The 26273-nt window shown below is 41.5% G+C and overlaps 1 pseudogene; it reads left to right on the forward strand.

Annotated features, from left to right (window-relative positions):
* The first annotated feature begins 1442 nt into the window (after window positions 1–1442).
* LOC124723412 lies at window positions 1443–1560 on the forward strand (annotated as a pseudogene).
* Window positions 1561–26273: the final 24713 nt, after the last annotated feature.

Below are 26273 nucleotides of genomic sequence, written 5' to 3' on the forward strand. Positions count from 1 at the left end.
TGTTAGGCCTATTACAAGCAAAAAGTTTTATGTTAGGAAAACAGTTTCTCATTTCATTCATATGCACCAATTTCTCAAGCATGAGATCGAAAAGTAGTAGTTATTCTCAAATAAATTTCGAATCGTCATATTCTTCCATATAGTTTGCGTGATATCCCCGTTTCCTCTACCTCCTCGTTCTAACAAACAATCTGCCATTGTCAAAACTTATTCTTCGGTTAACTTCACTAACCCTGGCAGAATCACCATTTCAGTTATCCCGTGTTTATTCTCCGATTAGACGTTATTACGTGTTCGTACAACGCGTTTTCGCGCTATTCCAAGAACAGAACTTAAGCGGCTGCTAACCGATGACTGTAAACCTGGCCCTTAGTAGTGTAGTAGTGTAGCGTTCTGGTAAAAATTTTCTTTCAAAATTTCATTTTCTTGGCAACACCGAAAATATAATATGTAATCTTACTTACCTGTTATTGCTGTTAGTTGTTTATTTCCGTTCCGGTAGTCTGAATCTATAGATTTCGCTAATAATTATAACGCTTATCATTCGCACACTCATTCAACCACATACACAAACAGCGATTGGTATTCACTCGTTCGGGTTTATTCGGCTCAAAATCATATGAATAATCGATTGAACAACGTGCGATGGATGCTAGGCGCTTTGTCAAACAAGATTTTTCTTCTGGGATATGAATTTGGCGGCCCCTGAAACTGCCGGCGGGGGCAGATACTCCAGTTTGCCCCCCCCCCCCCCCCACACACCACTAGGTGCTGGCACGTGCAAGCAAGACATGCAGGAAGCACATTAGGTTCTGGAAGCTACCGATGCCTTGGCCAGATGCGCTAGGTTCTCAGTTGTGGATCCATGAATTGGACAGCCCGATCGAGATAGTTCCACAAATTTTCGACTGAGTTTTAATCAGGGGAGTTTGGTGACCACGGGAGTACCGTAAACTCATCCTCGTGTTCGTTAAACCACGCAGATCCACTGCTACGTGTGTGTCCCGTTGTATTGTCCTACTGGTAGATGCCAGTGTGCCGAGGAAAGAAGTGTGTAGAAATGGACATGGTTCCCAACGATAGATGCATACTTGTGTTAACCCACTGTGCCTTACAGAATAACAAGGTCACCCAGAGAATGCCACGAAAACGTTCCCCAGACCGTAACGCGCCGACTATTGTTGCAGGGTGCTTGCTTTGACACGTTTCGCACCGTACACGCCAACGGCCACCTTTCCGATAGAACATCAATTGTGATTCATCTGAACAGGCCACTTGTCGTCACTCATTGGATGTAGTTGAGGTATAAGCGTGCAAATTCCAGCCTTCTTCGCCAATGAACAGGAGTCAGCATGGGTCCACGAACCAGGCGCCTGCCGCGTAGGACCATACACAGAAACGTGAGCTGAACCGCGGTTGAGAGACACTATTTGTAGCCCATATCCAACGCCCTTGTCGCAGTGGTAACACCGGTTCCCATCAGATCACCGAAGTTAAGCGCTGTCGGGCTGGGCTAGCACTTGGATGGATGACCATCCGGCCTGCCGAGCGCTGTTGGCAAGCAGGGTGTACTCAGCCCTTGTGAGGCAAACTGAGGAGCTACTTGATTTAGAAGAAGCGGCTCCGGTCTCGTAAACTGACATACGGCCGGGAGAGCGGTGTGCTGACCACATGCGCCTCCATATCCTCATCCAGTGCCGCCTGTGGTCTGAGGATGACACGGCGGCCGGTCGGTACTGTTTGGCCATCCAAGGCCTGTCCAGACGGAGTTGGTGTTTCTTTTTTTTTTTTTTTTTTTTTTTTTTTGTAGTCCCTTGGTTTATCTGGGCCGTCAGTTGCTCAACAGCTGCACGTATATTCGCTGAAACATATCTCTACAGCCGTCATTCACCCCAGTCATCTATGGCCCGTGGTGCACCACAGTTGCTTCGGCACAGGTTTCGGACAACGCCATTTTAGCATGCACGGTATACACTGATCAGACAGAGCATTATGACGACCGATCGATATAAACCCTTAAAGGCGATAGCAGCGTCACCTGTCGAGGATGACTATTAGCCAGACACAGGCACGATGCATGTGGTATCAGTGACAGTGTTGTCCCTCCGTAGAATGGGGAAGGCACGCGACCCATCTGAGTTTGACGGAGGGCAGATTGTGATGGAGCGGAGGCTCGGCACGAGCATTTAGGAAATTTTACGACTTGTCGGGTTTTCGAGGAGTGCTGTGGTGAGTGTCTTCAACACGTGGCGAATTCTATGTGAAATCATGCACAGACGTCTCGTGGTTGGGCGGCCACCCCTCACTACAGACATCGGATGTCGTAAGCTGGGCGGATTGGTAAAACAGGACAGGCGGCCAGCTGTGGCTCCTTCAATTAGTGGGCAGTTTGTTTTCCTTATTTTGTGAACAATGAATTCAAGAGAAAAAAGCAAAAATGGTTCTTAATTAGTTGTACAAGGAGCCATACGATCCTCGGAATAGTTTTGGTAATTTTTTACTTATCTTGTAGAGGTAGGCATACCGCGATCAGGCAGAACATCATGACATTGAACTAATAATGGCTTGCTCCGCCTATTATGCACAAAACAGTAGTACTTCGTTAGCTATTCCACAACTCCTACATGCGTTTATGAAGATAAATGGTAGCAGGATTCAACAAACTGATCAGATCGTTCCTATGAAAGCTTGACTTACAGTCATGAACAGGAAGTACGCAGGAAGTGAATGATTATAATGTTTTTTATGCAGCTTATTGTCACACTTATTTTTGCACTGATGGAACTGACTGGTTTTATCCGCAACTACGGTGGATCTAATTATGTTGAATAAAGAACGAAACTGATCACTGCAAAAATTCATACGACAATATATTACATTATTAGATATTCTAACATTCATTCCTTTTGATTTTCTGAAATGAGTTTCGAATATTTATCAGAAGTGATCTATATGTTTGACATTTTGCGAATGTGTAAGTCAGCTCATCAATACGATACCATCAATATGCTCCTAAAGCCAAAGAAGTAGAAATTTGGCTTTATAACATTGTGGAAGACGTTAGTTATCAAGGAATTCATTTGTCATGCAACAATACTGGCTTTCATGAACTTCCTCTCTCAAACATAGGTTTGACAGGGCAACGCCGATAGCTACCATAGCACAGTACTATCACCACTGATATGCGCGTGTCCCTATGAGTTCATAAAGTATGTGTTCTCTTGGCAGCTGATGAATCTCAACACGACCTTCGACATGGTGCAACAGGAAGCGTGAATCTTTAGAACAGACATCTAGTTTACGTTGTTCTATGTCTAACAAGGATTCGATACGCTCACTGAAATGGTAACTGACGATAAGTTGGCACAACAATGGCAGTTTAACGGAACCATACAAGCGAGCATTATTTGCAACAAAATGGATGAAATGTGCTCTTACATACACGTGTACATGTCCCATCGCTGCACATTGCTGCTGTTCGTTATCTCGAAGACTTTCTGATTATATGCTTTAAAGTAGAGTCTAAACCCACCTGCTTCCCCGAGTTCACTTATGTGGTGGTTTTCTACGTATAGGAAGCCATTTCGAATTCTGCTCATCTAAAACGTTTTCGTCACTTTCAGCACTGGCAATAATTTACTGCAGCACATCATTTACTGCAGCAATAGAAATACCCAATGTCATCGCTAGTCAAGTATTTACAAAAGTTTATGTAACAGTTGCCTACCGTTCGATACAGGACATGTGGGAAGGATGTTCACTGTAAGAAAGTGGAACCATATGGATAGCTTTCACATAAAAAATTTTGATAAATACACCTTTACAACATATTTGCAAGAATATGGTGACTCTACTACAGACCCTTCGGGTCCCACACATTGTCAACAAAGGAAACTTGGAATTTATATTCACAGCTCTAATTCACCACAGATCATCCCCACTGACCAAGTGGACCTAGCAAACAAGTCATTCCTGCACATCGTTCATGAATTACTTGGAAACAAAGATCGTAATGTACTGTCGTCTTACAACCAACAATAATCAAACTCCTTAGCGCACAACAAAATTTCGTCTAAATTAGTTAAATCGTATAAATCTATGAATGCCCGCCTTATGAATATAGATTACTTTTCACTCACTGCCCCATTTTTGTATATATGTTTCATTTTCTTTATGTTAGATACTATGCCAGACATTGCTTCTTTTGAAGTAAAACAGACCTATAACTATGTGTTCACAAGTACTAGAAATAGGAGCACATGTAATATAGTAAAAAAGCAAAATAAATTATTGTTTAATGGTGACTATATAACATATTATTATTTGATAGTGATTGTGTTATATATCATAATATGACAAAGTGGCCCTACAATCAGGCAACTATTTTATTAACTTGTAATATCTTCTAGGCTTCCATGTATATAACACCTCTGTACCCGCAAGCTATAATTTCTTTGACCGTAATTTTTGTATTCGGCTGTAAACACGTTGGATGCTCTAAGTTTCACGTCTCACCTAGTTAACAAGTTTTTAAGTGCCATTAATGTGTGGAAATCGGGATATGGTGGTTCAAATGATTATTTTGGAGACAAATGGGCAATTAAGATCTGGATACTTTACCTACATGGAAATACATTAGTCCGTTCAGCTTTCGTCACTTTGCCGCTTCCAGTACTCTCACTTATGTATCTCTAGTCAGACTCGCGTGATTTACCTCTTATTTTAAACATTTAACTCCAACACTGAAAGTGAAAATATAAATCTGAATGTGTAACCACCTGAAAATAGGCATAAGCACGAAAATGGTCGTGTTTTAAATAAAACATCTTCAGTTATTAATGGCAGCGGATTTTATTCAACATAACCAGCCTTAAATGTTGGTTCAACGAAACATGTTATTTATAGCGCCAGAAGCACCTTCTGTAACTGGCATTCTCTAACCATCTCTATCAGAACTACACATTTCTTTTGGGACTTGGTCATGGATGCGACATTATGAGAAGCATACCTTCATTAAAGGACGAAATTTCTGCAAACGACATTACAGTTTGAGTTCTGTGCCACCAATGGGGAGGCGATGTTGAAACAGTTGCACATCCCATTAATCACTGATTTCAGTACATTTAAAACGTGCAAAGAAATTCACAATAAGGCTTATACGGCTCATAGATTTCAGCTCGTATAAAAAGCTTACTACTAAGTCCTACACTAGTGTGGCATTTGATAATTTCAGTAGGAAAGACAAGTGATCAAATAAAATATAAATTGACTTTAAAATTGTCTTTACTCGAAGACATATATAGAGTGGCCTCGTTGTCTAGCAGGTCGTGGGTTGTCTTCGAATAGAAATCTAACAATAGTTGTTCTGTTCTCATAATCTATTGTTCTTCAGGATTTTTATAGAATCTCCACACATAACTTCCAGGAAGTAGTTACCATTACAAAAAAAAACAGGTATTAGTATGACAGAAAAACTCTTCAATTTAGATTTTTAGTTTTGCAACACACAGTACTTCTAAATTAACTTCATAATACAAAAAAATTTCGAGAACAAAAACATCCACTTACAAAACATATATCCCAGACAAAGAACTGAGCTAAAGAAGTCTACCAAAAACTAACGACAAGGATTTGCTATAAAGAACTGCTCTCTGGACCGTTTTCATTTTTACATGTCTATATAATTTAAGTTAAAGCGCAAGAAGTTTCTAGAACATTTCAGTTTTTTAATAAAGTAGGGTTTCTAATTGAAAGATGAATTTAAATTGAAGTGTATATTTTACTGTACAAAGAAATGAGAAAAATCAGACAGTGAATATCATTATTCTAAATAATTAAATTTTTGGGTCACAACATTCCAGAATTACTTTTGAACAAATACGGTTTTTAACAAAACAAAATTTTCACTAACAACAGCTAAATATTGAACAATGAATTTCAAAGTACAAATTTTAAATTCAATATTTTTAAATTCTTAGTGTGGCTTGCTGCTAATAACTTCTTGAACAGAATGTCCTCAGAGGACACCGCCTTAACGTAGCACAGTCCGTGCGGGCGAAGAGGTTTGCGTGCTCTGGATCCGGAGGGCTATGCCAGTGGTAGCTTAGCTACCAGAAGGGTCACCCAAGTCGGACAGGCCAAAGGAGAGAAGCCAGACAATGTGTGTCCCAGTACGACCTATCGATATCCTGTATCTTATCACAAGCCTACCCTTTTTTCCTTATCATTCTCATTGAAAATTGTAGCGTGAAAAGGGCAACGGCTTCAGGGGCGGAAGAATATGGCCAGTCATTTCAAAAGAAGATTTGGCGAATCCCAACGGTCATCAAGGCGGATGAACCTTCTCATAACAGAGTGGCGTCTGTACTCCAGTGGAGCGGCCACAAAAGGCGTCTATCACAGTGGGGCGGGCTGATTACAACCTCTGGGACTAACCAACTCATTTGTAACCACGCTACTGCAAATGCGGAATCCAAAGTCGAAACTTCGGCTTGTGAAGCAGTCATGAACCATGTGATAATTACAAATATACCTCAGGGGGCTAATCCCTCGTTGACCGAGGTCAACGCAAGCAGGCTATCGGATTCTGGGGAGCCTGCATCATGTGTGAAACAAAACTGCGAACCCACCAGTACCTCAAAATCGAATCTAAATCACTGACACAAAATCAGACCGAAACAGAATTTTAAAATAGGAATCATAAACATACAGACAATGATGAAGGTGGGCAAGCTAAAGCAAGTTCTTGACAGTATGAGAGAGCTTGGGATTGGCATACTGGCACTTCAGGAAACAAGATTCAGGGACGAAATCACGATGGAATCAGAGGAATATGTAATTCTGAAAGAGAAACAATGTGTCGGGGGGCCAAAGCAACCTTTTATGTTTGGCACAGCCTTTGTGGTAGATCGTAGATACCTGGATAGTATCACTGCGTGGTAGGGGATAAACAAGAGGCGGTCATATCATACAATGAATATATGAAAAAAAACCTATACAATACTAAATGCACATGCACCAACTAATGATAAGAACAAAAAAGGCAAAGCAGAAACTGAACATTTTTGGTTCACGTTGGATAAGGTAGTGACAGATGTGGACAAAAGAGGTGTCACTTTTGCTAGGAGATTTTAACGCGCAAATAGGCACGGAAAGGAAGTTTAGAGGTCCTGTGGGAGATTATCCAGCCCACAAGAGAACAAACAAGAATGGTGAGAGATTAGTGGACCTGTGTAGGAGACACAAGATGAGAATAACGGCAACCCATTACAAAGCTAAAGCAAGCAAATAAACAACGTGGGTCAGCCCTGGAAACAGGATTGGGGAAAAACAGCTATACCATGTAGCAATCCGTGATAAGAATCACAAAGGGGTTATGAACATGAAAGTGAGGAAAAATAGCAGGATGGAATCAGATCACTACCTTGTCGAAATAAAATGCAAATGAATACCCAACAGTGCAAGGAAACGTAGGGCCATAAACACTAACAGAATCGACCTAGATCTGATCGAAAACACAGAGCAGGGTATGTAATGAAAATGGTAGTTCAGAGTGATTGGAAGAGAGTGAGAAATATGATGGAAAAAGAGGCAGTGCGACTGGCTACCAACAACAAGAAAAGGAAGCATGAGTGGTGGACGGATGAATGTGAGAATGCAGTTGAGGCCAGGAGGAAAACATGGATGAAATGGCAATCCTGTAAAAAGTAAGAAGACTCGTCGAACTTCCAGAATGCGAGAACAATTGCTAGTAAAACGATCAGAAATGCCAAGAGAAGTAGATGTAATGAGAAACTTGAAGAGGTAAACACAGCCTTCAAGAAACACAAATCACGAGTCTTTTACGGAGAATAGAAGAGCAGAATTAAATGCTTTGAGGCAAAATAACCCTTCGTAATAGGACAAGATGGCACAATAAAAATTGGCGAGAAAGAGGTGTGTAAGGAAATGGCTAGGTATTTTAGGGATTTGGTGAATGCAGGAACACCGACAGTAAAGTGGACACACTTATTCTCTAGGGACGAAAGTCAGGATAGTCTAGATAATGCACCCACCAGGGCAAAACTAGCAGTGGCAATTAACAACCTTAAAAACAACTAGGCTTCAGGCAATAATGTTATCTGTGCTGAAGAGATCAAGTGGGGTGCGCCTGAAATAGAACGAAGTATGTACAATACAATAATGGATATCTGGAGAAATAAGAAAATACCCGTACTCTGGAAAGAAGCCATTATAATACCACTTCACAAGAAAGGGGACAAGAAAGTACTGGATAACTACAGGCGCATCTATCTCTTAAACGAAGGGTACATGGTTTTGTCGAGAATCTTGCTGAACAGAGTTGAAGAACAACTGGGGCCGGCAGTAGGAGAGTACCAGTGTGGCTTTGAAAAAGGGAGGAACTGTACAGAACAGATATTTGGAATAAAAAGGATAACAGGACATAGACACAGGAAAGGGAAAAAGATAATAGTGACCTTTGTGGACTTCAAAAAGGCCTAGGATTCAGCTGACAGAAGTATTCTGCTTGATATGTTAGAAGATAGAGGACTAGATGCTATGACACAGGCAATAGTAAAGGAAACGTTAAGCGACACTACTGTCGGGATCAGGCATCAAAGTACGCTGTCAGACAGCTTCGAAATGAAAATAGGAGTCCGGCAAGGGGATGGACTGTCACCTACTTTATTTAACATGATTTTGGACGAAATAGTGACACAATGGATACAACTAAATAGTCACATCAAGATCAAAGGTGTGCAAATAGTGTACAACGTCAAACATAATGCAACAGTGGACTGCCTGGCATTCACAGATGACATGGCATTCTTAAATGAGGCAGAAGAAGAAGCAAAGACAGCACTAAAAAGTCTAGGCGAAACAGCAGAAAAGTTCGAACTGAAGATTACATATAAGAAGATCAAGACATTGAACACTGAGTCTGACTGGAAGATGGATGGTCAAGTGGTTGAGAAAGTCAACAGTTTTCGTTATTTGGGGAAGAAGATAACTGGTGGCATACAGGGCAACAGTAGCGCAGTAGACAGGGCACAGCTTTTGCAGAAGCTTCGTATGCGGTGAAAACAACATACGGCAAGAAAAATCTGGCACGGAATGCCAAATTATGACATTACACAGCAACTGTAAGAAACGCTGCTCTGTATGCATCAGAAACGATCACACTCGGCAAGAGAACTTGTATACAGTTGGAGAAGGAGGAGCGGAAATTTTTGAGAGACGTATGTGGAACCAAAAAACATGAGGATATCTGGATACACAGAACACCACAGAAACTGTATGAATATATTGAACCCATATCGAGTGAGATACGGAAGAGGAGGTTACGATTTGTTGGGCACATCATGAGGGTGAAGGAGGAGAAGTTGACTAAGAAGATATGGAATGCAACATTTCAAGCGGGAAGCAACTGGGTGAAGGAAGTCAGAGATGACTGGAAGGCTGTAGGAGTAAAAGAAATGAATCTACAGGCAGTAGTACAGGACAGGGAGAAGTATCAAGGGTTGGTGGATGCCCACGGGTGGCCGGACACCAAAATCAAAGTTGTCTTAACAGGAGAAGAAAGAAACAGAAGAAGCGAGAGAATGAAGAGGTATTGGGAAGAAAGAAGACGTGCAAAACAAGCCACACGTTATCCTGAAGGGTCCTAACGAAGCAGAAGAGGACATTAGAAATTAAATTATTTTTAAGCATCTCAGATGAAGTAATAGGATGATAAATTCTGAGTAAAACTATGTTTACTTATTGTATGAGCTCATGACTAGAAACTGTACTCACATTAATTACTGACATTGAAAGACGTGTATTCTAATAAAAAGCGAATACGTAGTGATAATCAAGCCCTGACACCTTCAGACTTAGCACAATGTATAATTATCATACCCAGAAAACAGTTTCAAAATGCTGTCTGATTTGTAAAGTTTAATAGGTATAGTTACACGCACACATACTTTCATAGCTTAGAGTAACTGAAAAGAAATGGGTTGGCATAGGCATACAGGATTCAGATTGGCGACAATCAATCGGTACATCTCACGGTTTTTTCGACATGCAAAAACTATGTTATTCTTCAGGAGAGTGTAACGTCTTTCAAATTTGCAGCACTACAAAGCGAAAAGATAATATATGATGCTATAATCTGCTTCCATTGAACTAAGTATGAACAATCTATGAGTTTCCGTTTGACTATGCGCAAACACATAGCCCAGTTCCTAATCGTGGAATGACTGCAACCAAGTGGTTCCAATATATCAACACCACCATAAGCTTCATCGTGTTAAGTAAATTGAAATGGTCTCACCCAAACCTTTACTCATTGTACTATTCAACAAGCACGCATCTCCGCCAGACAAAGGCAGTCATCTCAGCAAACAAAGTGCGAGCAACTGTCACCGAACCGAACGCAGAAAAGAACATACACTCTAACGTAATAGCATATTCTCTTTCAAACAAGAGAAGACCTCATGGTCATAAACAAGAAATGTGTTTATCTAACCCGCACATGTGATTGTGACGTTGACCAAATAACATGGTTACTATAGCTAAAGACATTCTGTTAGAGTCCAAAATGTTGTAAAGATGCAGTAATCCAAGACGGTACCCCTAAACAACAAGAGACCGAAAGCGTTTCTATTTTTACACATACCTTTTTCCAGTTTTTTCAGCCAACTTTGGGAGAATAATTTAGCATGAAAACTGTGAGCCTCGAAGTCATGGAATACTGGAATATTAAAAGTTATGTTTGACACAGGATACTTCTCTATTCTTTTTTTGGAGGAAGATGGAAAGAGAACGACACTTTACCAAGGAAATAAAAACAGTATTCCCTTCATTTACACTCATATAACCAAAATCACCAGACATGTGTCACTGGTAGTGCTGAGGGTGCACTTCAGTTTCATATTGTTGGGCTTGGGTTCTTTGAGGGAGACGACCAAACAGCGAGGTTACCGGTCTCATCGGATTAGCGAAAGACAGGGAAGGAAGTCGGCCGCACCCTTGCAAAGGAACAATCCCGACATTTGCCTGGAGCGATTTAGGGACATCACGGAAAACCTAAATGGCCGGACGCGGGATTGAACCGTCGTCCTCCCAAATGCGAGTCCAGTGTGCTATCCACTGCGCCACCTCGCTCGGTTTTTATATCGTGCATATTATGACGTTCACAGTATTTTTGTGTGCTTTTTGCTACTATAGCTCTGAAATTAATTGTATGAGACACAAGCTTATTAAATTTTCGGACAAGTATTTCCCTACTGACTTATTTCTCTGAATGGATACTTCTTGGAAGTTATACTAAAGCGATGTACTAAGCACAGATGCACTGAACGTTGGTAAAAACTGTATTTTATGGTAAACGAACTAATGGAAATATTTGCGTAACCCGTATTTAAAAAATGCTAAATCTGACATGCAAGGAAAATAACATAAAAAATAAATGTGAACCATATATTTTCGTATGATGTAAACTGAATTGTTGTAACCCATTTTTTAGTAAGTGAGAACAGAAAAACGTAATGCATGATTACATTTCAGTTCGTTTCTGATGGTTGCTCGTGTGCCTATTTTTCACGTGAGCCAGCAGGCCACAAAGAAAAACCTGTTGCCGCTGACTAAAGTGGGTGCAATTTAAAAACAGGCGGGGCCCTGTTTGCGCTTATCTTTTTTTCTTCTTCAAATCTCGAATTGGTATTGATTTACGAAAACTGTGTACAAAAGCTCCGAATGAGGGATCGGATAGGCCCTGGCGTTTGTAATGTCTTAGCCCTTCCTGATTGCCAATTAAATGTTTCAGAATGGTGATCAAAACCTCTCATCTCACTGAAATTGTGTAGTACTTGAAATGAGGTTGCTTTGACCTATGAAGGAGACCAGTGACCGTGATACTTAATTAAAAGCTAGAATTAACGGCCTTCGTCATGACTATTAAATGTAATTGGCAAATAAATATCATTACACTGTCTGGTATTTAATTACTCTCTGTAAATATTTGCTTTTTTAAGGTCTGTCACCGCCGCCCCCACCGGCGACAACATTTATAACAGTTAAGCATTATTTAATGAACACGTAAATTGTAAGTCTATTTAGTTAACGACTACACGTCCTCTGCGTTGCTTACTCGCTTTTCTTCCGTTTGTATGTAGTTGGTTCAAGTTTCACAAGTTTTGAAATACATTTACTGCTTATCCTCTTGTAGATCTAGAGATGTCTGTAAAGCCGAAAACGGTTATCTGTGCAAATAAATGTGGCGAAGACTAAATTGTACGATGTATCTAAGTTTCATCTACCGGATTTTCACACAATCTCTAGTCGTCCAGGTTGCAACACTAAGTCCTCAGTGTTAATCCCTTGATTTCCTATGAATAACCGAGCAACGTGGCGCAGTGGTTAGCACACAGGACTAGCATTCGGGAGGACGATAGTTCAAACCCGCATCTGGCCATCCAGATTTAGGTTTTCCGTGATTTCCCTAATCGCTCAAGGCAAATGACGGGATGTTCCTTTGAAAGGTCATGGCCGATTTCCTTCCCCATCCTTGACACAATCCGAACTTGTACTCCGCCTCTAATGACCTCGATGTCGACGGGACGTTAAACCCAATCTTCCTTACTCCCTTCTTCCTACGAACTGTTTAAGGAAAACTGCATTTTCCGACGTTATGTGGAATAACTACGATCAATTATGACATTCCTGAGTGGGTTCTTATCCTGTGCTACAGAAGGTCCCACTGTGATCTCAAATTACTTATAAACTTCCTCTTACTTGGTTCATCATACCTTACCACACAGCGTCCACACGTTCTTGAATTTATCAACAGATTTCTGTACAGTATAATGACTCTGGCAGTAAGCAGTCCCCATTTCTAAGAAATATTTGTGTTGCATTTTCATTTCTTTCGGCTAAGTTCAGTGGCGGCAGGTGGTATAGTTGTAGTGTTGCACGATTTCCAATAATTCTACATTTCATATGTGCTCCTTTCTTATCTTTTTTGTTTAGAAAGTCTAATATAAACCATGAAATATGTTACAGTCAACTACCTTTGGCCATCCAACGTCCTATTGCTTCGTAACGCTGCCGGGCTCGAAGCAAACTCAAGGGGTTTGCTCTCCTACACCAACTCCTTGGAAGACATACTGGCAAATTGTACTTTGTACTTTGAGCAGGGACAGATCCTGGAGGCCTGTCCGTAACACCAGCAGCATATTCTCCAGTTACGTCGTAGTGTGCTGCAGTCAGCGTGTAAACTCCTGAATAGAAGCAGTTCCAAATACCCCGTTATGTTGCAACACACTATGGAGTATACTTCTCTCAATTTTTCTCAAACCACAAAATTTATTTGTTATAACGTTGGTAAAATGTATATTTTATGGGTAACGAACTAATGGTAATATTTTCGTAACCCGTATTTAAAAATATTAAATCTGACTCGCAAGGAAAGTAACTTAAAAAATAAATGTGAGCCATACACTGAAGCACCAAATAAAGTGGTATAGGCATGCGCATCCAAATACATAGATATGTGAACAGGCAGAATACGGCGCTGCGGTCGGCAACGCCTATGTAAGACAAGTGTCTGGCGCAGTTGTTAGATTGGTTACTGAAGCTACAATGGCAGGTTCTCAAGATTTAAGTGAGTTTAAACGTGATGTTATAGTCGGCGCACGAGCGATGGAACACAGCATCTCCGAGGTAGCGATGAAGAGGAAATTTTCCCGTACGCCCATTTCACGAGTGTATCGTGAATATCAGGAATCCGGTAAAACATCAAATCCCAGACATCGCTGTGGCCGGAACCAAAGACGACTGAAGAGGCTCATTCAGCGTGACAGAAGTGAAACCTTTACGCAAATTGCTGCACATTTCAATGCTGCGCGAGCAACAAGTATCAGCGTGCGAACCATTCAACGAAACAATATCGATATAGGACTTTCGGAGCAGAAGGCCCACTCGTGTACCCTTGATGGCTGCTCACACAAAGATTTACCCCTCGCCTGTGCCCGTCATCACCAGCATGGACTGTTAATGACTGGAAACATGTTATCTGGTTTCAAATGGTATCGAGAGAATGGACGTCTACGGCTATGGAGACAATCTCATGAATCCATACACCCTGCATGTCGGCAGGGGCTGTTCAAGCTGGTGGAGTCTCTGTAATGGTATAAGGCGTGTGCAGTTAAAGTGATATGGGACTCCCGATAAGTCTAGATTCGACTCTGAGAGGTAACACGTACATAAGCATCCTGTCTGATCACCTGCATCCATTCATGTCCATTGTGCATTCAGACGGACCTGGGCAATTCCAGCAGGACAATGTGACACCCCACACGTCCAGAATTGATACAGAATGACTCTTCTGAGTTTAAATCCTTTCGCTGGCCTGAGATATGAACATTATTGAGCATATCTGGGATTCCTTGCAACGTGCTGTTCAGAAGAGATCTCTATCCCCCTGACTCTTACGGATTTATGGACAACCCTGCAGGTTTCATGGTTTAAGTTCCCTCCAGAGCTACTTTAGCATTATTCGAGTCCATGCCACGTCGTGTTGCGGCACTTCTGCGTGCTCGCGGTGCCCTACACGATATTAGGCAGGTGTACCAGTTTCTTTGACTCTTCAGTTTATCTCACATTTGTGTATCTTCCCAGGTTTTCGTGAACTGAAACAGAGAAATCAACTGTTCATTCCGCAAAAATAAAATGGTCTTATTCTCTACAAAAAGCAACTACTATATTAAATATCGAAATGTTAGAAGGAACATTTGACCTATCTCTTCCTGTACGTGGCTGTGTGCTTCTTCGAGGTAAAATACATACTGATGGACAACTATCTCTACCTACACTGCTCTGAATTATATCATATGGGACACATTCGTTGAACTAAACATCTTACTAAAAAACTTTGATGATCACTCAGATACTACAAAATAAATATTCTTCTTAACGAAATGTCGTTTCATGCTGACCGTAAGCGCGTAATAACAGTGTTACCAGCTACGTGCAATACACGCTACCGACTTATTTGACACTGCAGTGCAATTTCACACTCAAGTAAATGAAATAAACAGTTTACAAACAATGAATTGGTAACCACACAAATCACAAAATATAAATTTTGTCTTTCAAAAAAATAACTTTATCCTTTATTTAAGCATGTCTTGAAATTGTTGATCATGGACTGAAAGGTACATTTGCAATCGCCGTTCGAAGAATGATGAACAAATGTGATTACAGTTTATGATATGTAGAGCATGCACTGGAGATTCGACGACACATATCGTCTGGCGCAGTTGGGGCGTCGTCATAGACTGCGTCTTTGAGTGCTCCCCAAAGAAATAAATCAAGAGGAGTCAAATCGGGGGACCTTGCAGTCCATTTGGCAACAGAATTTCGTCCTATCCAACGTCTAGGAAAGTTCTCATTCAGTATTTGCGTTGCAACACGGGACGCGTGAGCTGGACAACCGTTATGTTGCAGCCCTCAGCCCCATACACTGTCGAATATGCAGTCGAACCTCTTCTAGAAGAACCGGTAGAATGTTCATCAGCAACTGTGCATACGAATGTCCATTTAGAACGCCTGAGATGAAGTAATGTCCCACAATGTAACTTCCTATGACGCCGCACAATACATTTACTCTCCACGGCCGTTGATGTGGCACCTGACGAAGCCAGTGTGGATTTTCGGCTGCCCAGTAGCGCATGTTATGCAGATTTATATTAGTGTGGTTAGTAAACGTTGTTTCATCAGTAAAGAGCACACGTTGGAAAAACGCAGGGTTGTCTCTGAGCTGCTGAAGGGCAAACCGACAAAATTCTGTACTACGTCCTAAATCATGGTCGTCGAGAGCCTGATGTAGTGTCAGATAAAAGAGGTAGGAAATTCTGTCGATGCAGGATGGGAATGACACTCTGGCTGATTCCACATTCCTTGGCAATATGTCTCGTACCACTGTGCGGATTCATTAGCGTCGTAGCCAGAACAGCTTTTTCGTATACTCTGTTAGTTGCAGTTTTCTTTCTTGTCCTCTTTCTGGCGTTCAAGCAGCCTGTTCGCGCTAGCGTCTTGATAAATCGTGCAATTGTCTGGAGCGTCGGACACTGGCGATCTGGACAGATAGCCCTATACCGCTGTACTCTTTTTATGGCATTTCTATTACATTCAGCATATAAAAGTAGTATATCCAATTCTCCTCAATTGTGCACTTGTCTGCACACAACGAATGTCGAAGCAGAAATGAGCGGCCTGCAATGCAGATAGGTAAACCGGCAAATGTGTTGACATTCTGACACAGCGTAGCACGAGAGCTCTGCATGGCGACGTTTGCACCGCTAGTGCCGATTCTGGCCACCGTTCTCGCGAATTCTAGGACATTTTGCGAATTTCTTTTGCGACAGGTTTCAACATCAACAAACGCTGTATCACTGTAATTGCCTTCTCAGAAGCTATCGAATGCAATCATAAAAGTACACGGTTCTATTAAAAAAATCGTACTTGCATCAATATCTCCGTTGATACGAGCGCTAAAAACGTTAACCAAACAAAGACATACGTGCCTCTCGAGCCTCTACCATTTGCGGAAAACTGCGTTTCGATATGTTTAGCCATTCACTAAATATATGATTCATAGTAAGTCACGTAAGAAATAACACCTGTTTTATTTAGTAAACGGTTACACATATCAAAACGTGGTATTCGGCAAATGCTACAGGATCGAGGGGCACGTATGTTTTTCTTTAGTTTATGTTTTTAGCTCTGGTATCGACGGAGATATTGATGCAAGTATATATATATATATATATATATATATATATATATATATATATATATATATATATATATATATATAGAAAGGGTGGTCCATTGATAGTGACAGGGCCAAATATCTCACGAAATACGCATCAAACGAAATAAGTGTCACACGAAAAAACTACAAAAAACGAAATTCGTCTAGCTTGAAGGGGGAAACCAGATGGCGCTATGGTTGGCCCGCTAGATGGCGCTGCCATAAGTCAAACGGATATCAACTGTGTTTTAAAATAGGAACCCCCATTTTTATTACATATTCGTATAGTACGTAAAGAAATATGAATGTTTTAGTTGGACCATTTTTTTCACTTTGTGATAGATGGGGCTGTAATAGTCACAAAAGTATAAGTACGTGGTATCACGCAACATTCCGACAGTGCGGACGGTATTTGCTTCGTGTTAAAATGGAACGTTTACCAATTGCGGAAAAAGTCGATATCGTGTTGATGTGTTGCTATTGTGATCAAAATGCCCAACGGGCGTGTGCTATGTATGCTGTTCAGTATCCTGGACGACATCCTCCAAGTGTCCGTACCGTTCCCCGGATAGTTACGTTATTTAAGGAAACAGGAAGTGTTCGGACACATGTGAAATGTCAACCACGACCTGCAACAAATGATGATGCCCAAGTAGGTGCTTTAGCTGTTGTCGCTGCTAATCCGCTCATCATTAGCAGACAAATTGCGCGAGAATTGGGAATCTCAAAAACGTCGATGTTGAGAATGCTACATCAACATCGATTGCACCCGTACCATATTTCTATGCACCAGGAATTGCATGGCGACGACTTTGAACGTCGTGTACAGTTCTGTCACTGGGCACAAGAGAAATTACGGGACAATGACAGATTTTTTGAACGCGTTCTATTTAGCGACGAAGCGTCATTCACCAACAGCGGTAACGTAAACCGGCATAATATGCACTATTGGGCAACGGAAAATCCACGATGGCTGCGACAAGTGGAACATCAGCGACCTTGGCGGGTTAATGTATGGTGCGACATTATGGGAGGAAGGATAATTGGCCCCATTTTATCGATGGAAATCTGAATGGTGTAATATATGCTGATTTCCTACGTAATGTTCTACCGATGTTACTACAAGATGTTTCACTGCATGACAGAATGACGATGTACTTAGCTCACGTGCGGTTGAAGCGGTATTGAATAGCGTATCTCATGACAGGCGGATTGATCGTCGAAGCACCATACCATGGCCAGCACGTTCACCGGATCTGACGTCCCCGGATATCTTTCTGTGCTGAAAGTTGAAGGATATTTGCTATCGTGATCCACTGACAACGCCTGACAACATGCGTCAGCGCATTGTCAATGCATGTGCGAACATTACGGAAGGCGAACTACTCGCTGTTGAGAGGAATGTCGTTACACGTATTGCCAAATGTATTGAGGTTGACGGACATCATTTTGAGCATTTATTGCATTAATGTGGTATTCACAGGTAATCACGCTGTAACAGCATGCGTTCTCAGAAATGATAAGTTCACAAAGGTACATGTATCACATTGGAACAACCGAAATAAAATGTTCAAACGTACCTACGTTCTGTATTTTAATTTAAAAAAACCTACCTGTTACCAACTGTTCGTCTAAAATTGCGAGCCATATGATTGTCACTATTACAGCGCCATCTATCACAAAGCGAAAGAAGTGATCCAAGTAAAACATTCATATTTCCTTACGTTCTACACGAATATGTAATAAAAAATGGGGGTTCCTATTTTTAAAAAAACGCAGTTGATATCCGTTTGACCTATGGCAGCGCCAACTAGCGGGCCAACCATAGCGCCATCTGGCTTCCCCCTTCAAGCTGGACAAGTTTCGCTTTTTGTAGTTTTTTCGTGTGACACTTATTTCGTGAGATATTTGCCCCGGTCACGATCAATGGACCACCCTATATATATATATATATATATATATATATATATATATATATATATAAGTATATATATATATATATATAGTGAGTCACGTAAGAAATAACACCTCTTTTATGTAGTAAACGGTTACACAAATCGAAACGCGGTATTCGAGAAATGTTAGAGGATGGAGGGGTTCCGGACTGAAGCGCCTAGAACCGCTCGGTCACAACGGCCGGCGTATCAGGAGTCCCATACCACTTCAACTGCTCACGCCCTATACCATTACAGAGACTCCACCAGCTTGAACAGTCCCCTGCCGACATGCAGGGTGTATGGACTCATGAGATTGTCTCCATACCCGTACACGCCCATTCTCTCAATACCATTTGAAACCAGATAACATGTTTCCAGTCATCAACAGTCCATGTCGGTGTTGACGGGCCCAGGCGAGGTCTAAAGCTTTGTGTGAGGAGTCATCAAGTGTACACGAGTGGGCCTTCGGCTCCGAAAGTCCTATATCGATGATGTTTCGTTCAAAGGTACGCACTCTGACATTTGTTGCTGGCCCAGCATTGAAATCTGCAGCTATTTGAGGGAAAGGTTGCACTTCTGTCACGCTGAACGATCCTCTTCAGTCGTCTTTGGTTCCGGCAGCAGCGATTTCGGAGATTTGATCGTATGTTTTTGTTTCGTTAATGTTTTTAGCGCTGGTATCGACGTAGATATTGAAGCAAGTATGTTTGTATGTGTGTGTGTGTGTGTTTGTGTGTGTGTGTGTGTGTGTGTGTGTGTGTGTGTGTGTGTACAAACCAGAAACTTTTCGTCGAATTAAACTGAGTTGGAAGGCTTACAGAAGGAATGCACAAGTTTTCAAATCTAACATGCCAGTCTACTTAAAGAAGACAGTTTTTGATCAGTGTGTCCTACCGATTTTAAAGTACGGGTGTGAAACTTGTACTTTAAATTAATTTTTCAAAAGGAAATTTAGAACTGCTCAGAGAGCTATGGAAAGGGCAATGTTAGGTCTCACTAAGAAAGATCGACAGAAAAGTGAAGGCATTCGAGCAAGCAATAACAGGAGTAAAACATATTATAGAACGGGTTAAGACACTAAAATAACAGTGGGCAGGACATATTGCACGAACGAAGGATAGAAGATGGACAAAACCAGTTTTAGAGTGGAGTCCCAGAGAAAAACGAAGACCACCAAGAAGACCACCTGATCGTTGGGATAAGGAACTCAGGAAAGTTGCGGGCTTCAGCTGGCAGAAGACAGCAGCGGACAGAGATACATGGAAAAACCTCTTAAAAATGTATTTAATAACTTAAAGAGAGTACAAATTGAATTAGATGAACAATATATATATATATATATATATATATATATATATATATATATATATATATATATATATATATATAGTGTGTGTGTGTGTGTGCAGTCAGCATACAGACACACAACTATGACAAACAATTCCCTCGTGATGACTGGGTGTTGTGTGATGTCCTTAGGTTAGTTAGGTCTAAGTAGTTCTAAGTTCTAGGGGACTGATGACCATAGATGTTAAGTCCCATAGTGCTCAGAGCCATTTGAACCAACAAACAATTCATCCATTTGCTACTATTCTGCACAGACACGCTTAATCACTATTCACAAATTAGTAAATAAACACCCACACACTCAATCAGTAATATAGGTAAGAAACTTTGGTTTCAGCGACCTGGTTTCAACTACTTTTCTAGGTCGCCCAACTAACCACTTCACATACACGCAGAACATAGTAAACAGAAAATATTTTTGGGGTTTGTGCCAGGGTAGAAAATACGAGAACAAATATTCTTGTACAAAGCCTTTTGTTAGTTTCTTCATATATGAGGTCAAGCTGAAAAGTAACACATACGATTTTTTATGTGATACTCTCAAAGCTTTTTAAATAAAACAAACGCTATTAACATCGCATACCTTTAATCTTTATGTCTAAACGTTTTTAGCCCTCAGGCGCCATAGGGCTCCGCACTGTAACGTTTAACATGGCAATGTGTAATGTAACAATGTCAGTGCATGAGAAGCAGCATACTTTATGCGAGTTTCAGATTCAGAGTTCGTCCTCACATGGCGCACTGGCTCCTTCAGCAAGACAGTACCAGACCACAGAGGAGCGCTGTGACATCGGCAATGATCAAACACCTTGGGCTCACTGTCATCGATCATCATCCACACAGTCCCAACTTGACCCCTTCCAGTTTTCACCTGTACTCAAAACTTAAAGAACACCTTCTATAACTTCAGTTCTATCGTGATGTTGTTCACAAATAAATACGTTGCCATGAAGAATAAAGATGATGAATGTTAACGATGTTTGTTTTATTTAAAAAACATTAAGAGATTTCACATAAGAAATTCAGGGTGCCCTTGTACATTTATACACAGAAAACAACTCATTCTTTATTTTTTGGCGTAGTTTTAATGACATCCATGTTACTTATAATTGAAATGCACATAGGAATCTTTCAATTCTTTCTCCGGCCAATAAACTGTCTGGTACAAAGAAGGCATATTTTCTAGTACAAGTACATATCTAACTTTCTCCTTGTGAACTATCTGTTTTATTTCTTTACCAATTAGCTCCAATCCTTCCAGCAGTTCATCTAGGCGAGACCATTTGGCGTTTTTAACTTTACCTCTTATTTTCTGCTTAACACTATTGTGATACCACTCCACATCAACCTGAGTGTACACTACTGTTTTTACTAATAAGCGATCATTAAATGTTATTATCTCATTAGGTTTAAGCTCTGTAAACGGTTGTTCTGTTGCTTGGAACACAGCTTCCAGTCCATCACATTACACACGAGAGCTATTCAGAAAGTTAGGAACGATTGATCACAAAATGGAAACTACACTGAAAATCAAAACTGTTTTATTTGCAATAGAAAGTTACACCTTCCAACTACCGGGTGGTTATGATTAAACTTTGCAAATTTAACAGGTTATAACACGGAAACTAATTTCCGTACGAGTACCAAACTTGGTAGCATTAATGATCAGAGTACGAGGTGCATAATTTCCATACGTCACAGCGCCACCGTCCAGTTCCAACTACGGCCACCAGATGCCGTGATCAGTCTATTATCAAAACAACAGTAATGCTGCAGCTGCATTTCGAGAATATCGCCTGCTGAAAGGATTACAGAAGGGTCCTCTTCTCCACCTGCTGTAGGGAGCATGATGAAGTAGTTCGAATCATCTGGAGAACTGGGCGTCGTCGCTCCGGGAAGTGACAGAAGGCCGGTTGCACCACAGATTTTATTGAAGTGCTTGGAACACAGCACATGGCTATGAGAAACTTTTACGTCTTCCTTGGCTAAAAACAATGGTATTACTAGGCTGGCGGCTACAATGTATAACTACGGAATGAATCGTGCGTTTGACCCAGTGCCAGAGTCTTTAAGCGTATTGAACATCAACAAAAAATATTTACAATGTGCTTCACTGAATTCCATGCCAGTGTCTCCGTGCGGTGTCGCTTAGCGAATAATTTGCAGAAGAGTTCCTCTGTGGTATTTAACAACGTTCATCAGTTTATCTACAGGGGCAATAAGAATGCCCGAAATGGATTGTTGTACAGATAAACCTTCCAGGCACTAAAGACCGAGAAAAGTAGGTAAACTGTGGTCTGTCTGCATACGGTTTTAATCGTCTACCTGTAAACTGCTTGGAGATTGTTAACACTAACTTCACAAAGACGTTATAAGTCTTATACAGAGGTACTATATTAAAGCAGGAGAAACATATATCTCTCAGTCGACAATACTTTCGAAGTGGTACTGGTTCCCATGAATAATGTTCCACATCCACCAGGACTCCACAGCACGGATCTAGGGAACGAAAAACTAATCTAATCTAATTTAATCTAATGTTACTCCACCGGTATTACGAAAAAGAACCAATGTAGCAAACAGATTTAAGTCATTCCTCATTAAACAAACTACTCTTCTACGTACAGTCAAGGCGACAAAAAACATTCTTATCGGGGTGGCGCTTTTGAGGGTACAATGCAGCATATGCACGAACAGCAGCAGCAGAGGCTTTAGTTTTCGGATTATTCAGCAAAAAAAGAATATCGATGTATTCATCGTTCGTGTGCTCCGTTGGGAAGTCACCATACATAAACTTGACAGGACCAGTTATGGTTGTGCACTGCGCAGTTAATAGACAAATGAATCCAGTTAAGTGCGTTCCAAAGTCATGAGACAGGCTATTGTCGTGTGACAAAATCATGTTCTTCTTACAAACGAAGTTACTAGGGAACGGACGTCTAAAAAATAAATAGGAACCTGACGGGGCTTCGAACCATAGCTCCATGGTGGGTGTGAGTTTGATGTTGCAGCAGACTACAGAGTTTCTTTTCTTTTGATTTCGAAACCCGGGCGGATAGAATCTCCGTCCTGTCCTGAGATCTAACCCAGGCCCCCTGTATGGCAGTCAGCCGTGCTGACGAATTTTCTTTTATTATCAGCCTGATTTAGTACTTTCACGAACATTCTGATGAGCATAATCAAAATTATCGTGTGATAGGAGCTACAGATTGAGAAACAAATAATTATTATAAACAAAACATGAGAAAATGTTTCTGATCAATCAGGAAACGAGCTCACAACCTATTGTCTCTCTTGGTTTTTGTTTACAAGAGTACAAGGAAGAAAAGAGAATAAAACAAGGCTTCACGTCCTTAGAAGATCCCGGGTTCGAGTCCCGGTCGAGGCACACATTTTCACCAGTCCCCGTTGATATATATCAACGCCTGTTATATAATTCTAATTTCATTCTAGACGGCTGCGGGTCATCAATCGTGTCTTTCTTTCTGACATGTCCAAAGAACAGACACCATATCCATATAAGTATATTAGGTTAGTTAGGTTTAAGTAGTTCTATGGGACTGATCACCTCAGATGTTAAGTCCCATAGTGTTCAGAGCCATTTGAACCATTTGAACATAAGAAACTGACAACAATAAAATATTCGCAGATATATCGCCATTTAGGGTTAATACGTCCAACATCGACGGGAAGAGTCGGACTTACTGGACTGGTTGGAGACAGGAAAATAAACGAGATGCAATGGAACACGGCATTTTAAGACATTGGGTCGTACAAACAAGATGGACGCCTTCACGTTAATATCAACAAGGCGTAACTCTCTGACCTTGCGGTGCTTGGCCATCACTCCATATCTAACTCGAAAGATGTGTCGTCGCCTCAGGAACTGATTGGATAGTTTTTTGAGTCTGCGAACCATCACCGCGGGAAGCGGGAATATCTGTGCAATATAAAACACTTTAATGAAAATATAGGTGTCTATGACTCGAACGTGTTGACGGAGGCCAAGGAAAAGGCGTTCGTTTCAAGAATCGCTCTCTAAACACGAATCGTAACCCCTCGCCTGTTAAGCGCCGCTATTTTTTTCGGGTTGCGTTCCACTATAATCCATAAAGTCTTATGGTGATCGACCACCGTCGCCCAAGGAATAGCCTTTAGGTTAAACTCCCACAGTGCCAATAAAGTGCATTTGCGATCTTTAATGTCGGCACTAGCAAGGATAAAAAAAGGTTCCAAGGTATCCTTGAGCCCGGAAACGTCGACATTTCGTACTAAAACCAAGGCGTCATCCGCGTGCGTGCGGACCGATAATCGTTCCCCAGTATATTCCAGCCCCGCAGTTGCACGGCAATACGACAACGCAAAAGTTCCAAGAACAAAACAAATAGTGACACGGATAAGGGGTTTCCCTGGGTAGACCCCGTCGGCTTTAAATCCGGGTGCTAAGGTGACCGTTCACAAACACTGAGTCATGGGTATCAGTGAAAAGATTGGCTAGGACCTGGGTCGCGTTGTGATTAAAACTCAAAGCGGTTAAGACAATCAAAAAACTGTGACCGATAAGGTCAAATGCCTTGTGGAAGTCGAGAAAAAGCAAAGCATCCCAGATATTAGTGTCCGCAGCCACTTAAACGACATCTCAATATTCGATAACAGAAGTCAGTCTCGTGGGTCCACGAACACAACTTGGGGAAACGGTAATAATTTTGTCGGTCAGCTTAGGGAGATGGTTGTTTATAGGCCCCGAACAATTTTAGAGTCGAAGTGTAGGGGAGTAATAGGACGAACTGACTCAAGATCAGGTCGGCTCGTAGTTTTCGGACCATCTTACCTTCCTTGAAAGCAGCAGGTAGCGAGACACGCCGTACCACTTCATTGACCACAGACGTTATTGCATCACCTTTGGAGAGGTCAAAATTGAACACATAATTCTTTAATAATACCGTTCAATTCAGGTGACTTATTTGACGGAGACCTGGTAACAACATCATCAACATCATACATACTATTTTTGTGGAAATCACTAAAAAAAAAAAGTCATTTAATTCAGGCGTGACAACGCAGTTCAGCAAAGGGGAAAAGTCGTCAGGCAAATTTTCAACAGGCACGTGGGCATCATGCAATTGAGTAAAATAGTTAAAAAATAAATTGAAAATGTCACGTTGGTAGGTGGAAACTTGACCATCTGCGTTAGCGGGGAACGCAGTGCAAACGCATTTTCTGTGTGCCCACAAATGGATGCGGCGGTATAGTGAAGTCAGTTCATCTTGTAAAAAGGTACGTGATTGAATCTTATCCAGTGTCCCTCCATCTGAAACTTTTTAACTCGTCATACATCCACAATCCAAAGAGGAGCCTGCCTAGCGCTATCGTAAATTTGACATAATTCGGAGTAATACAATTATTGGGTCTCCCGGGCGTCTGCCGCTTTCACGGCACCAGAACGCGTGATGGGAGCTTTACGAGTTTGTGGTTTGGGGTGGAGTGTGGCCATTCGACAATATACGGGTGCCAAATGAAATTACACACGAACTAGTTGCCGTGTAATGAAACAGAAACATACAAGGGGCGATCGAAAAGTTTCCGCTTGAGTGTGTTGCTGCAGCGTAAATGCGACGTATCGCGATTCCGATGTAGATGTGTAAGCACCGACATGTTGGCAACCGATCACTGTGGCTTTCGCGTCCTTCCAACGTGTGTGAGGTAAATGCTATAACATGAACTATGGCGACGTTATTACCAAATGCGTCAAAACAGGACCAACGTGCTGTTGTTCTTTTCTTGGCTGCTGAAAAGCAAACGCTGTTAGAGATCCATCGGAGAATGAAGACTGTGTCTCGGGCAGCATGTCTGCCGAAAAGCACAGTTGTGGAGTAGTGCGACAAGGGATGGTGTTGCTTCATGATAACGCACGTCTCCATATCACAAACGTCGTAATGGAGGAGTTACACCAACTGAAGTAGGAGGTGTCGAGCACCCGCCCTGCGATTGTCACGCCTTCGGTCCCTTAGAAAATGCACCGAAGGGTCGACGATTCCTGTCGGACGAGGTTGTTCTTCACAAAGCAGAACATGTGTTTTACCAAACAGGTATCTCCAACATTATGCGTCGCAGGGGTAATTTCTTCAACGCCCATGGCGATGTTGCCTGACTGGCAGACCAATTCTGGACTGTAAGGCTATGAACGG

This window comes from Schistocerca piceifrons, chromosome X (assembly GCF_021461385.2).
Source record: "Schistocerca piceifrons isolate TAMUIC-IGC-003096 chromosome X, iqSchPice1.1, whole genome shotgun sequence".
NCBI classification, from domain to species: Eukaryota; Metazoa; Arthropoda; class Insecta; order Orthoptera; family Acrididae; genus Schistocerca; species Schistocerca piceifrons.